Raw genomic sequence first — 16,716 nt, forward strand, 5'->3', positions numbered from 1 at the left:
GTGGAAAGTTATTCTACGAACAAAAATATATCGAATATGTAAAATAAAATTTTTTCGTTTGAAGCTTTATTTTCGAGAAAATTGAGTTTGAAGATTCGATGGTGTTGCGCAGTTAACTTCAGGTCTAACGCATGCGCCGTGGCGACGCTTCGCCACCAGGTATTTCAATCTTCATTATCTCAAAACAGAAGCTTCGAACGAAAAAATTGTACTCTACAATTTCGACGTGGTTTTGCTCGTAGAATAACATCATACTCGATTTTACCCTATTTATTCTTTAAATTTGCAATTCATTCGTATTTTATTAATTATCAGCTCGGGAGATTGGAATCTTCGTAAATTAGACACGAAGCTTGGACTATATTTATAATTGTGAATACTTCAAAGAACACCGATGTGTCCTTGAATCCTCTTGCTATAGCAGCACTGCAAACTTCCATTACCCTCGACAACGATTACTGTCCCATTCTAAGCCCCGTTTCGGAGCATCGTTAAGAACATCGAATCCATGTTTAATTCATAGGCGGCACGTTAAAATCAATCGAGATCGGTCCAACAATTCCCGTAATATTCCCAGCATCGAGCACAATGCCCCTTTTCTCGCCGGGGCCGAATTAATCTCCTTGACTTTCAGCATTGCCCTTATCAATCCACGATATATACACAGATAAGAGGTGGTATAGATTATTGCAACAGCTGCAACATCGTGTACCATTTATTCCTGCCTTCGTACCCCGGCCTTTTCACCGCGGTTTTTACCACCGGAGAATTATCTATCCTCATGTTTCTTTCACCTTTAATATCTCTTCATTTCGCTTCCGGCCACATCGTCGGCGAAGGAACAGTATCGTATTAAAGCGATTGCACCCTTGAAGGACTATGAATCGTTAATCCTCGAAATTGAGTTTCCCACGGAGCACGCGTGAGTAACATTTCACGTAGCTTTTTCTTCTTCTTCCCGTTTTCCTTTTTCTTTTTTTCCTCCTTCTTCCCCTCTTTTTATTACCCCGCCTTTAATCAGAAACCGTACGTCCTTCGTGGTTGATTTACCGAAGCTCCGGCTCGAAACCACCGCCAGCTTCGCTCGTTTCCATTGTTCGACTGGTAAGTCGCTTTTTGCGAGAATAAATTCGCCCCCGTATTTCGGGATAATGATTTATTCGCGGAAATTTATTGGCCAACCATTTCGCCGAATTTGACTATTTGGCGAAGGTGGAGCTAGTTGTTCGAGTGTACGAGACAATAGGGTATGGAGTCCGAATTCTGGTAATTGGTTGAAATTAACATGTAACGAGTTGTGATTAAGGATACATCAGATATTTGTAGGATTTTTAACTAAATTAATCCTATGCAGACAGAGTTCTGCGCGTCTAATAAATAAAAACTCTCTTTTTATAACAAAACAGGTTTTATTTAACTAAAATATTACACTGAGTTTCTCATATCCTCTTGCGAGATTCCTATCATCTTGCACGAGTAAAATTCATGATTACAATCTTAATTTTTCTACTCAAATATAATAGTAAAATTACTAATAAATAAATAACAAAGTCTAAACTGAATAAATAATAAACGAAACTCTAAACAAATAAAGCTACTCTATAAATTTTTCTCTACAGGGAATCAGTAATGTAAAAAAGAAAAAATACTGCATATCCTACTATTTTTCTCACAAATCTGCCCGGAAATTAATAGTCTCATGCTACATTTATTATAAATATAATAGTAAAATTACTAATAAATAAATAACAAAGTCTAAACTAAATACATAATAAACGAAACTCTAAATAAATAATGCTACTCTATAAATCTTTCTTTACGGGGAATCAGTAATATAAAAAGGAAAAAATACTCCATACCCTACTATTTTTCTCACAAATCTGCCACAGCGAAAAAATCCCGGAAATTAATAGTCTCATGCTACATGTATTATAAATATAATAGTAATATTACTAATAAATAAATAACAAAGTCTAAACTAAATAAATAATAAACGAAACTCTAAATAAATAAAGCTGTTCTATAAATTTTTCTCTACGAGCAATCAGTAATGTAAAAAGGAAAAAATACTCCATACCCTACTATTTTTCTCACAAATCTGCCACAGCGAAAAAATCCCAGAAATTAATAGTCTCGTGCTACGTATTTCATTTCGATAACTGCTTCGGAACGACCTAAAAAGTGGGAAAAATAAAAAAATGATGAAGTTCTCGCAACATTTTCTCGGATACTTCATTGTGCCAACAACTGGAACCATCTTAACCTTTAACACCGTGCAATTACACCCAGTTATTTTCCACAATTTATTGTTCCCCTCAAAGCACTGTCTCGGCCAGCAGTCTCTGCAGGATGTTTCATTTTTCCCGCCGCTTACAGCTTTGCTAATGAAAAAATATAATTAGCAGGCGCGTCGAGACGACTGGTGCGGCCGTCTTAATTCGCCAGGATGTAAAGCGAACAGGCATAATCAGCTTTTGCTGCCCTTTCACGGCAAAGTTTGCTTATGTTAGCCCGTTCGTTCAGTCCCCGGAATAACTTCGATAAACATTTTCGCTCCCTCCTCCTTTCTCTCTTCATCCTGCCTCTGGTTTCTCCCTTTGGAACTGGACGCCATAAGCTGTACACGTGGACTACAGACAGCCGTTGTAACGACTGTTTCGAAAGACGGAATTTCGTATTAAGAAAATTTTTATGGAAGAGATCTAAGAGATCGGAATGGAGAATGATTGAAAATTTTTTAGTGGTATTAAAAATAGGTTTATTTGTGTTCGATGTCAAAGGATGGAAATATGTTTGTTAAATATTTTGTGGAAATTTTGTTTGCGAATTTTTATAGAAATTTTTCTTTGCTTCTCTCCTGTTTTTTTGGGCACAGATATTTATTTTTTATAATTTTTATAATTCTTTTATAACTTTTTAGAATTTTGTCTGTATATCATGAAACCTTTTTAATATTTTTGTCATTTAATAAGTCTCGATTAAACATTGTTTGTAATTTGTAATAATTTCAATTACTTTTGGAATTGAGAATATATTTATGTTCGTATAGAGAAAATTGCAAAGAAATATAGAAATTTAAGCTACCATCTTGAGCTCTTACCTTCGCAATATAGGTCTTAGAGTTAGTCATAAAGAATGTTTACCATGTAGAAACATTGAAGGAAAATTCTAACTTTGCATAATTTTTTAATACTCTAGTCCAAGAATAGAATATAAAATTTTAGAAGGAAATCTTGTAATTTACTTGACTACCGTGTAACATGTCATGCTATTTTCGAAAGATTATTCAGAGGCAGAAATAATTCTTACGCTTTAAGTCATCTACTTTCCATTACCAACGAGCAGTAGATGTCTCATCAGAAAATTGTTTAAACACATGTTTAGAAACAAAAAAACAGCTGTTAAATCTCAATATATGCATAATCTTCGCTAATTAGCTCCAAAGCAGTTATCCTAGTCTGAACAATCAACGCATACATTTCACCAGAAAATTGATAGAACAAATTTTGAGAATGGGAAACGTCAGATCCTAGTATACAATATCAATCTATAATCCAACTTCCAAACACTCTCCATATTCCAAATAACTAAGCACTCTGATTCCAGCCTGATTCCCTCCAAGCACACGAATCTAAATCAGTAACATTAGTATTTGATCAAAAAATGTTGATAGAGACTCGAGAAGATATCCCTAGAACGTAGCACTCAAACAATTTTCTTATTCCAAATAGTCAAGTTCTCATATTGCTACAAACTTTGTTCAGACACGTTTTCTAAATCCATATGCTATTTCTATCAGGAAATTGTTTATACTGATTTAAAAAATATCTCATACTGATTGAAAACTATTCCTATATCTAGAACGATCCTCTCAAATTCTCTTCATCTTCTGAACTATATATCATCAACCATGTACCAACACAAAACTGATTATATGTATTTAAATTAGTACAGAATTAATCTTTATGTCCCACTATATATTCTAAACAGCTAAATTCCCATATTTCATCCAAAATTTTGTTCAGATACACCAAGAGTATTCCTGTTCCAGCAGAAAACCACTTACACAAATTTAAAATATTGAAATCCTAATTCAAAGCTAATTTTCACAGCCCACTTTCAAACACATTCCATATTTTAATCAGCCAAGCATCCATAATGGTACCAAATATTGTTCAGACACACCAAAAGCTTTCCTATTTCGTTAGATAATCATTCATACAAATTTAAGAAGGAACCAGAGTCCTAACGCGAAACTAATCTCCACAACCCACCTTCAAACGCACTCCATATTCCAAACAGCCAGGCACCCACATCGCAACCAGATATCGTTCAGACACACGACCCAAAACCATTATACAAGCGAAACGATCGATATCCAGCACGGCAAGCGTTATCTTTTCGCCGGTTGTTTGCCGGAATCGCGGGAACCCGGTCGCTGGCTGAATGTCTCGCTTTTACAAAGCATTCCGGCAAATTAATGCGGCGATATCAACTTTCGAAGTTTTCGAGCGGGCGGAAATGCAACTGGGGCCACGGACGGGGAGCAGACAGTGGCGGAGGAGAGACCTAGCCAGCTCCAAACTTTGGCAACTTCCTATCCCGCGCATTAATTCGAACGCGGGAGACATGCTACGAAAGCGGGTCATTGAATTTCATCGCGTAACAGGCGCTCCCATTTCGACCTCCGAGGAAAAAAAGAAAATCGGAAACCTTGCTAACGATGTTTAAACGACCACGACCTGACTGGGACACCACGTGATATCTCAAACAATCGCGTTATTCATCTTACGGGCCATTTAACAGTGAACGCGGTTTAAAACTTCGACCTCTCGGTAAATACGCGGAAAAACATTGTTCCATTGGGTTACACGCTGCAGTTCTTGCCGCGGGGAACCTTTTTGTTGCAACTCCGCTCCTCCGTTTTCGGTGTCGAGTTAGAGTCACCGTGGCGCTAGTTGTCTCAGCCTCAGACGAGACCCGCGGTATCGTAGAGCTAACGACAAGCGAATTCAGGATAGTTTGATGTAAGTACACATGTTGGATACACGATTTACTGAAATGAGGAATATTTAATAGCTTGATAATGATTGTGCAAATATTTATGCACATTTTTGTATCTTTCATCATTTCTCGCAGTTCTTGTATTGATTTTATAACGTAGTTTCAAGCATATCTCGTTAAAACCATGGATAATTATTTTTTCTATGTTCTCACAATAATTTCGAATATTCGTTCGTTTTTACTTTGATATTTTGAATCAAATATTCCTTGTTCACACATCCATCGTTGTAGCAAATATTTTATACGTATATGTGCGGCGAGAGTCACTCAAATATTTGTCTTCCCTTTCTCCACCATTTTTGACTAATTTCTTTTATATTGGAAATTTTAATATCTTGCGAAGGAAAATATATATTGTATCAAATATGCATTCAATTTTCATTAACATTACCGAACAATGATAGTTTGATAAAATAAAAAGATGAAATAAATTGTAGAATTAATGTTAGAAAAATATCCTCGCTAAAAATACTTTGATTATCGCTATAGTTTGATTTTTATTTCTGTTTATATAACATTATAATAACTTATCGAAATAGGATTTTAATATCATTTATTCATTTTACTATACCTGCATATGAAACACATGAACTATTGCTCACGATGTATCTCGCGTACAAATCTGATACATTGCCAACATTCGTCAAGAGCTTTATTTGTATTTTGTCTTTACGGATATAGAAGGCAATACAAATTGCTTATACAAAATATCAGAGAAATAATTCTTTAAATAATCTCATCTCTTCACTTCGTTCTGAAATAATTATATATAAATTTATTTAAATGGAGCAACGGAAATGAGGCCATTAATTATTTTATAATCTCCGAAATAGTTTTTTAAATAATTTCGAATCACTTCCGACTTTTGTCATATTTATCGTATCAAAAGTACAAATGTACAAATTTTCTCGAAGTATTTCACGCACTCATACTCGTACTTACTATTATATGATAACAGTGCCCTCTATAGTACGTTACCATAATTAAAGAATATAAAACTGCATAAGAAAGAAGTAGCAACTTTATCTAAAGATGTAATTTAAAATCGTACGAAATTAAAGAATTCCGTGAAACGTGCAATTGGGAATATTAGGATTTCTGTTTGATAAGAAAACGGTAAGTACCGTGGGAGGAGGGGAAGTTGAAAGAGGACGGGAAAAAGTATCATCCCGGATTTCTTGCGTTAACGAGAGAATCGCGTTCAACGAAAGCGAAGGTCGTTATATTTTATCTCGAACTTCTTGTTTATTGAATCACGTCGTAAGCGTACTTTACGTCGAACATGGCGAAAGTTTTTTGTAATTAGAAGAAGTTGACGCAAACTCTCGATCGATCGCCTCGTTTGTAGAGGGTAAACAGAAATACTTAAAGATGAATTTCTATCGAACATTCGAAGTAAAGTAAAATAAAAGAAATACATCGTAGTATTCATTTTTGTTACCTATGTTTATTTCCTCGATCGATTAAATCATTTAACTTCCAATTTAAATATTTATTTAAAATGTTAAATTCGCTAAAACGTATTCTTCGTAGAGTTTTATTCAGTATAGGGAAAATAAGTTTTATTTTTTAATCTTCTGCATGAATGAACTTTAAATTGTTATCGAAAAATTGTTCCTCCTTCAGTAACACAGAGGGATATATTTTTAATATTATTATAAATTAATAAACTTCGACTTATTAGTGATAAAGTCGTATATTTTTTGTTATTTTCAGAAAATAAGGCATGTGTAATTATTTATCAAGCAATGAAACCTAAAGTATTGCTAAAATTTGTTCCAATAACGAAATAAAATAAATAGAGATTTAATTCTTTACAAATTGATATACCCCAATTCGTTGTCAAAAATTCTCCCATTCATTCGTTAACAGAAAGGCAAACATTTAAATGTTTTAGTAATTAACAAACTCCAGTTTTTTATTGCACTACAACGGCAACAATTTCTTTTTAGTTTTAAAAGCCATTGACTTTCACAACATTTTTATTTACACACATTAAACTTTCAAACATGCACCATTTATTTTTAACAAGTACACTCACTGACAGAAATTCAGAAACAAAGCAATGGTTTGCAAATTTTTGTATATTCTTTAACCTCTAAAATGCGTACATAGATTAAAATTAAAAATAGCATGAAGAGAAATAAATTTATGAATTATATTGATAGATATATACTTACTGACAAATGTCAGAAAACAAACTAATCGCGAATTTTTATTCTTATACTTTTTGACTCTTGTAATACATATATTGAAATTAAAAAGGGACATTTTATTGATCAGTAAACAGTAAATATTTTCAATCGATAATTAATCAAATTAAATTTTCGGTATTTATACGAGATATTGAAAAGAAAAGATTGTAGTATTTATTGTTACATAAAATGTCTCTTTTTAATATCAATATATGTATTTCAAGAGTCAAAAAGTATAAGTATAAAAATTCGCGATTACTTTGTTTTCCAACATTTGCCAGTAAGTATACGTCTACAAATATAAATCCATAAATTTATTTCGTCGTTTGATAACGATAATTGGCCAGGTTGCCCTCAATCGGACGAGTCCTATGGCTTCGACTCGTAGTTGCTTGAATCGCCGCACGGTTCGTTTACTCGTGTCGCGGCGATCGCCCTTCAAATATTTGTAACAGCTCCGTGCACGGGAACCCGATCTGCGTTGCGAAATGTACGCACGGGCACACCTACGGGTGTGAAACCGCCACTGATCGATACCGCGTTTCTCGATTTAAAGCAAACATAACGCGTTCCTGAGGCGCGATATTAATTTCGATGGGAGAGGGACACGATCAAAGCCAACGTCGTTTCGGCCATGTTGCGTTTATCTCGCGATTTCTTTGACGAACGTCGAGGAAGTACGTTGTGAGAGTCTTTGGACTGCAAGAGAACCGTTTGGTCTTTGGTTATGTTATTGCTCGTGCTGATCGAGAGTCTTGACGGGGTGAGTTTTGACGGTTTATAGGTTAGGTTTGAATAGGTGTCTATGAGCTGAGATGTATGGGGTTAGGTTATGTTAAAATGTCTGCAGAATTATTATTATAGGAGAAATTTGGGGTTTATCAGAGTGATTGGAGAATTCTTTTTTAATATTCTCCTTGGTTTGAATAAAGTATAGTTGGGAAATAAATTTGATAAATTGGAAATTATATAAGATAGAAATTAGTCACACAAATTTTCTATGATATAAGATATAGAACGTGTTAAGTACGTTTTTGTTGATTAATTTTGTTAAAAGAATTTATTAAATAACTATTTATATTGACTGCAGTGAATTTAGTAACAAAAATGATTGAAAATAAAATAGAAATTTTTATAGCACAATTCAAATTTTGTAAAGGAGTAAAGGTTACAATAAAAATTGTAAAATTAGAGGATGTGTTAAATAAGAATTTAGATATTACTGTGTAGAAATTTATCTTATATATCTTCTAAAAAGTGGTGTATAAATATTGGTATTGTTAATTAATTTTACTAGAAGAATCGATGAAAAATATATTCAGAATGAATTACTATCTGTTGATTAAGAAAGAAATGGTATAACATTTGATAAATAAATATAAATAAAATATAAAGTTAATTTTCCCTTATTTATTAAAGTACGCAATAAAATTGATTTACAATGTAATTACATTATTAATAAAATTAAAAAATTAAAAAATAAAGAAAGTTATTCTTTGATAATATTTATAAATATTTATATCACGTTTTAAAAATTATTTAGATTGAAACAAAAATAAATTTTCGAATTATTTGCACAAAATTTTTTAGTTTCATAAAAGAGAAGATAAGCCAGGTTTATGTCAAAGAGTCAATGTTTTTACAAAGGGAGCAATCAAATACTCGATTATTATTCACTGACTTCTGTTTTCGTCACTTTGTTACGTAAAAGATACAATTGTCTACGTAATTGTATACGTAGGAGATCATAGAGGTAATGTAGCCATATGAAATTTTTTAAAATATTCAAAAAATGAACGATGAAAAGTAGCGAGACAAAATAACGGAATAAATAAAAAAATTTGTCACAGATATGAACACGTTCGTTGTTTATTCAATTGCTAATACCCTGTGCTGTCAGTGTTTCATTATACAGCTCGAATAAAATAGCACGTTCCACTTTTTCCATGCTATATACACTACACGATTCTGAAATTAATTTTCCTTTCGAATCGATGAAAATTTTAATTAAAATTTCTGTAAAGTCAATATCGTAACGTGTATTTGCGCAAAAATTAATGAAACCCGACTCTTTTATGATACTCCAATTAAACATTTCCTATGCAATGATTTTATATCTTCCACCGAATCCACTGAATCGTAAATTATTCCGGGACCCCCTTTAATTTTTCCATGGAATTCTGCACTCGAAAAATCTTCCTACGTTTTTATCTTAAATGAAGGTTTTTCAAAAGGGAACTACTCACGAGGGACGAATGTGATTCAATCTCGTGTTTTCTTATACTCTCATTTGCCAGACGTTCGTACTTATTTTTAAATCAGAAACATTGTTGTATCTTTTCATATGATTTTAATTTTAATTGTTAGATTGTTTAAAGAAAAGAAAAAAATTGAAATTATTATTAAAAATTTCTTTTTAATTCAGTATGACAGATGAAAAATTGATTAAAAATTAGGTAATATTATAATAAAGAGAATATAAAATAATATTTGGTAATTTGTATTTGTATAATATTGTTTAAAACTAGAGGTAACGAACTTCTACTTCAGACATTTTATTTTTGCAATTTTCCAAAAATATGCAGCTACTTTTGGTGATGTTGATACTTGTTTTATAAAAATGAGATCGTAATTAGGTATACATTTTTATGTTCATTATACCACTTTAATTAATGTCTCAATTATGCACGTTGTGTCTGTGACGGTAAGGAAAAATGCCGTCACATATTTTTATTTGAATAAAGTTCTGAACAACAATTCTTCTCATTAACATTGGGTTCCATTACACAATTCTTTTTAGTAATAAAAGATTTATTTTTGTTGAATTGTTTTTCAAAAATAAGTAAATTTTAATGAAGTTTTCCAATTTAATTAATCAATAAATTAAATACTTTTTAATTAAATTAAAATAAAATAATTTAATTAAAATAAAATTTTAAAAAATTCGAAATGAAAATGGTACTTTGAACAATATTGAATATAAATAATTCCCGAATATAGATACTACATAAGCGCCACTATAAAATAAGAAAATAAAAGAAAAAAGGGAAGAGATATTAAGCATTCCTCGGCCTATTCACAAAATAAACTGAAACATACTAATCAGTTACCAAAATCATCATTGCAAAGAGAAATGTCACGAAGTAAGCAAATTATTCAAGCTGATTTCCAATAGAAACTATTGGGATCAAATTTATATCAAATTTAATTAAAATAAAAGTACTATTTTAAATAATTACTATTTTAAATAATTCGAAATGGAAATGCTACTTTAAACAATATTAAATATAAATAATTCCTACATGTATGGATACTCCAAAGCGCTACCTATAAAATAAGAAAATAAAATGGAAAAAGGGGAAAAGATATTAAGCATCCCTCGGCCCATTCATAGAATGAACTGAAACATACTAATCAGATCCCAAAATCATCATTGCACAAAAAGAATGTCACGAAGTAAGCAAATTATTCATTAAGAAATAAAAGGGAAAAAAGGGAAAAGATATTAAGCATCCCTGGACCCATTCATAAAATCCAGGCATCTCCGTTTAGATGGCCCAAGACCCCTTCGCGGTATCGCGCGTTGATACACATCATTTTCGTACGCTTTAATTATATTTAACCTTTTTTGTGGCGGAATACATTACCACGGAGCACAGCCACGGGCCAATTAAGTTGCACAAAAGCAATTACGAAGAGAGCTACTTTAAACCCTGGAATGTATTGTAGGTTAAAAACCATTTTAATGGGAACAGTTTCCGTGGCGTCTGCCTTCTGCTCTATCCCATATCACGGTGTCCACGCTGGAAACGCAAGTGAAACAGTTTTCGAAAGCAAGTCCCGAAACAAAAAAACGGGTTAACGTTTTAGATGGAATAAAAACGAACAATTAAAATGCCAGGCTTGACATTTTTTACGGTTCCACCGAATTTTTTACGTTTTACGATTTTAATTTCAATCGCTATACTTTCAGCGTGAACTATTTTTTCTTTTTTTTTTTTTTTTCATTTCAGAATTTCGTTTGATCCGCGCTTTTTTTAGAAACAAAAATTTCCGTGCAGGATTGCGAATGTTGCGAATGCTGAATTAAAAAATATCGAAAAATAATTTTACATATTTCGGAGAATAATGGAGGAAAAGTGTGTCGCGAGCGTAATTGTTGAAAATAATTAGCAATAAATTGATAATCGTTTTTGATATATCGAAAATAATAACGATTGTTATTTATTTAATTCAAGGCAGTTATTTTGTTACCATTTATTGCAGTATTTGATACTATATACAATTTATTGGTATCCTCAGATTCATAAAATACTTCGTTTTTTAAATTATTAAATAATGGAAAGAAAATTTGTATGTTCGTTGATTCATTGAGTCTTTACTAATTAATGTATTGATTAATACAAGAACGTAATTATTGAAAATATGCGACATACGACGTTTTTGATTACAACTACAGGTACACTCACTGATAAGGGTTATGAAACAAAATAATCATTTGTAAATTCTTTTACATTTTTCGTCTTCTATGATACACACGTTAAAAATAAAAACAGGATAAATTAATAATGCAATCTTCTAATTTTCTCTGCATGTTCAATTTCAGTTCACCTATCTCAAAAGACAAATATACATTTCGTGTATATAAATTTTGCAAATCATTGCCTCTTAACTTCCCAAATTTTTATCAGTCACCGTATAAGACTCCAAAATTAATTTTTATCTTTTGATATAAGTGAACTGACATTTAAACTATAAGGGAAATTAAAAGAAAAATATTCTTATTAATTTATCCTATTTTTATTTTTGTGATTTATATATTTATAAATTTTGCAAATCATTGCCTCTTAACTTCCCAAACTTTTATCAGTCACCGTATAAGACCCCACAATTATTTTTTATCTTTTAATATATGTGAACTGAAATTGAAAGCTGAGGGGAAATTAGAAGGAAAACATTACTCTCAATTTATCCTATTTTTATTTTTGCGATTTATATATTTTTAAATTTCGCAAATCATCGCTTTTTAACTTCCCCAACTATTATCAGTAACCATATAAGACCCCAAAATTATTCTTTATATTTTGGTACAGGTGAACTGGAATTTACAGCAGAGAAGAAATTAGAAGGCAAACATTATCCTCGATTTATCCTATTTTTATTTTTGCGATTTATAAATTTATAAATTTCGCAAATCATCGCTTTTTAACTTTCCCAACTATTATCAGTAACCATATAAGACCCCAAATGGGACCCAAATTCAACGAACTACCTGAAAACGCACTAGCTCTCGTGGAAGCTAAGAAATAATAGAAACAATAAGAACACCCTGTATACCCATTTCACAGTCGTTTCTCGTGACGTTCGAAACGTGTCAACAACCCCGTGCTCGAGGCAGAAGAAAGGCAGCCACGCGCGAGCGACTCCACGCTGGCTCCATGGCTCTCCAGCAAGAAGGAGAGCCTTCTGCGTCGCGATCTCGGCCGATCGACGACTGGCCGAGCAACGGGGCCAGGGGCAACAGGGCAGCGCACCGCGACGGAGTGGGGGTAGTGGAACGGAGAACGGATCGGGCGCTCGTATATTTAGTCACGGTCCTGAACGCACGTGTTATCCCGAGCCATGATTGAACGAGCGATGATATCATCCGCGCGATACACCGACACAGGGGATTCCCCTCTTTTTCGCGGCGCAGAAATAAATTCCTATCGGCCGGCCGGTTGACTCGTTGCTCGTATCTCTGCCTGGAAAATATGTGTTCGGGTGTCACGTGACGAGAGAGGGGATAGGGAATGGAAGAGAGGAAGAGGAGGATTCGAGATCTAGGAAATTTTTCGGGATAGAACCGATTCCGTCGTCGGATAGAACGATAAGGTCTCGCGGCTGGGACTGTTCTTCGCTTTACGCAGACCTCTCGCGAATTTTTGAAACCTCCATTCGGAGGGATTCGTGGGGAATGATTGCAGGGAATTTTGTTATAGCGATGGTCGCTTTTGAGAAATGTTTGAAACGTTTCAAAAGAGGTTTGCGTGGTATGTTGAAGAGGTATTTTGTGTGATTGGATTATAGATAAGGAGATATTTGGGGTTCTGCATTTGGGTTAGGTTTGATCTTTAATTTTGTTCAAAGGATAGGTTAGGCTAGGTTAGGTTAATTACGAAATTGATAACCAATTTAATTTATTTATTTACTTATTATACATTTACTATATATTTGTTGTTTTATTATTTTATATTATTTATTATACATTTATTATATATTTGTGATTATTTTATTATATGTTGCTTATTATGTATGTATTATTTTATTATGGAGTAACATTTTTTTTAGAAATTGACCTAAATTATCCTTATGAATATTAAGTGAATAGTATAGTAGTAGTAGTTCTAATATAGTAATGATTTTAATAAGAATATCTCTTAGTATTTTATATTCAAAAGACCGACTTATTTTAGGTAGGTTAGGTTAGGTTAGGTAAATTACGAAATTGATAACCAATTTAATTTATTTATTTACTTATTATACATTTACTATATTTTTGTTGTTTTATTATTAATTATATATTTATGATTATTTTATTATATGTTGCTTATTATGTATGTATTATTTTATTATCGAGTAACACGTTTTTTAGAAATTGATCTAAATTGTCCTTATGGATACTAAGTAAGTAGTATTTAATCTAGAATCCAATATTTTCTCTTCTATTAATTCGAATATAGTATATCAATAATACTAACAAGGAAATCTTAGAAGATTTTATAATATAGTAGTAATTTTAATAAGGATATCTCTTAGTATTTTATATTCGGAAAAACTACTTATTTTGTATTTTCTGCATTTTTTTAAAATATGTGGATTCGAAAATATGACCAATCTATCGAAAAAATTAATTTCCTTATTTTTCTAAAAATAATATGCTGCAGATCTCAAGAAGAATTTACATTAAACTGTGGTTATTCGATCGTAATAACAAATAGTATTTTAAAATCGCAGGGAAAACCAATGAGTCAATTGCTTTTTCGAATATAATGAGGTTGAAACCAATGACATCAATGGACGTGACGACATTCGTTTCGGTTTCAAACTTGCCTGACACTTAAAACCAGGTTTGAATGAGAATTCGATTCGCTTATTAAAACAAGTTACTGATATTTCAGCGACTTCGTACAATGCCCTCTTCGAACCGACAAAATTTCATGCAATTTATTTCAAGCTTCAACATTTCAATTTACGACGCTTATAAAGCGTATTCAGAATCTATAATTGGGAATGACAGTTACAATTGCAATTAAAATACATTTATATCCTTATAAAATCTGGACAATAATTATCGTCGAATTAATTAGAAACCATCGCATTTGGAAATTTAATGCAATTTCTTCGGGCTAATTTAAATTTAAATTTCTATGATATTTAAAAATTGGGACTGTTGTAATTAAACCTCAGTAATCTATATTTTGAAGTTGTATTAGGTCTCTGTCAATGTCAAAGTACTCAATTCGATGAGACTGCAGTTATTGACAAACTTGACAATTCAGTAAAAATTCAGTTACTGGCAATTATTTTTATATTTCTTCCAAGATAAATTAAAATTAAAAATGAGTTTTATATAACATAATTAAATTATGTTTACCTACACGAAATCTTCGAAAATAAAATTTCTGGTATTATACTACGTATTACCTAATATATCGACATAAATATAATATATAATTAATAGGCGATAATGCATGCAAAATGAACCGAAACCAAAGTAAAATAATTATAATAATAATAATACCAGACTGAAATAATTAAAATTAATTTGGAAAAAACGAAATGCTTAATATCAACCGACTTAATTAATATTTTCGCTGCTCGTTACGTAATTTCTCCGGATTTCTATATACCGGGTACCGGATTAAGGATGACGCTGGGCAAAATTGTAATAGCTGAATCCAAAGTTGCCTTAATTCCTTGAATCCGCACGTTTTGGACGCTGACTACGGCGAAATTAATTTAGAACAGTTGTAACGGGAGCCACCGGAAACTGCCACTTGAATCGCAAATTTTCGAGTTTCTCGTAAAATCTCGCGTTGTTCGCCGCTCGAACCCGTCGAACAGAACTTATACCGTGACACACCGCGTCGCTAGTTGTTCCTCTCCAGAGAAGAAAGTTCAGCACGCACGTGGCGCTCTACTCGCCTTCTGCTGTACTTGCGCGTACATTTGTGTGTGTGTTTGTTTTGGGAATATGAAGTTGAATCGAAAAATGCGAATAGGCGAACTGGATTACGTTCGTAGAGAAAAATATAACGTATGATTTCTCTTCCTTTTTGCCTAAATTTAGATTTTACGATGTATTTATCGTTCAATTTTGTAGCTTTCTCTTTGTCGTTGAAACAAATCTACGATTAGTTTTATTTTGGACTTTCCTTTTGGGATTTAGAATTTTCTATATTTAGAGAAATCGAAGCTAAGAAATTAAATAAATTATGCTGAATGTGAAGGAAATTTTATGTTATTTGAGAAACCTAGGCTGCGTTCAAGTATCATTTGAGAGGAAAGAATTTCATTACATTCATGACACACGATGTTATATTCTAAATATCTGGAAAATAATTCAACTAAATCTTAGGAAAAATATTGTAGGATGTAGGTGAAAACTGGATTTGTGGCACCAAAAATTGACAAAACAATAAGAACAGAATAACCCAAACTCAAAACTCATAAAGCTATTTTAATTTAGGAACAGAACACCAAGATAACGAAACGAAAACACATAAAGACGCACTCTAATTTAACTCTCTTTCCAACACCAAGCGACTCACGCTCGTGCTGTCACAATTGATTTCTAAGGACTCTGTTTTGGTCGTCAAGGACCTGCTTTTATGCTTTTCTTAACCTACGCTTCACCTCCCCGTAGAGACCGTGCAACTTAATTTTGTTACTCAAAATAACTTTTCCATTTGCTTCTAGAAAATATCGATCGGTTTATAATTTGTTTTCGTTGGCAATGGCCGATTCGCGATTTCTTTCGAAATGGTATCCTACATATATAATAATAATTCTATTACCGATAATGGAATTCTAATTGCTATTTCCAAAAAATGTCTCATACAAATGATTTCCACCTTTTTCATACTTCTAGTGTTACATTTCTTTAAACAGTTTGTCCAAAAATGTTCAGACAAGTGTTTCACGCTTAACTTAATTTTGTTATCCAAAATAACTTTTCCATTTGCTTCTAAAAAATATTGATCGGTTTATAATTTGTTTTTGCTAGCAATGGACGATTCGCGATTTCTTTCGAAATGGTATCCTACAATATTCCAATAAATTTTTGCATTATATGATAAGTAAATAAATTCGCATGCAAAATTTTAATTCATTTTGTAGAATTTAATGTTAGTTATTTCAGTGTAAGGAATGTTAGTATAGGTATAATATGAAAATGTGAATTATCGTTACATTG

The sequence above is a fragment of the Eufriesea mexicana genome, unplaced genomic scaffold, assembly GCF_001483705.2.
Source record: "Eufriesea mexicana isolate 0111107269 unplaced genomic scaffold, ASM148370v2 scaffold1801, whole genome shotgun sequence".
Taxonomy (NCBI): domain Eukaryota; kingdom Metazoa; phylum Arthropoda; class Insecta; order Hymenoptera; family Apidae; genus Eufriesea; species Eufriesea mexicana.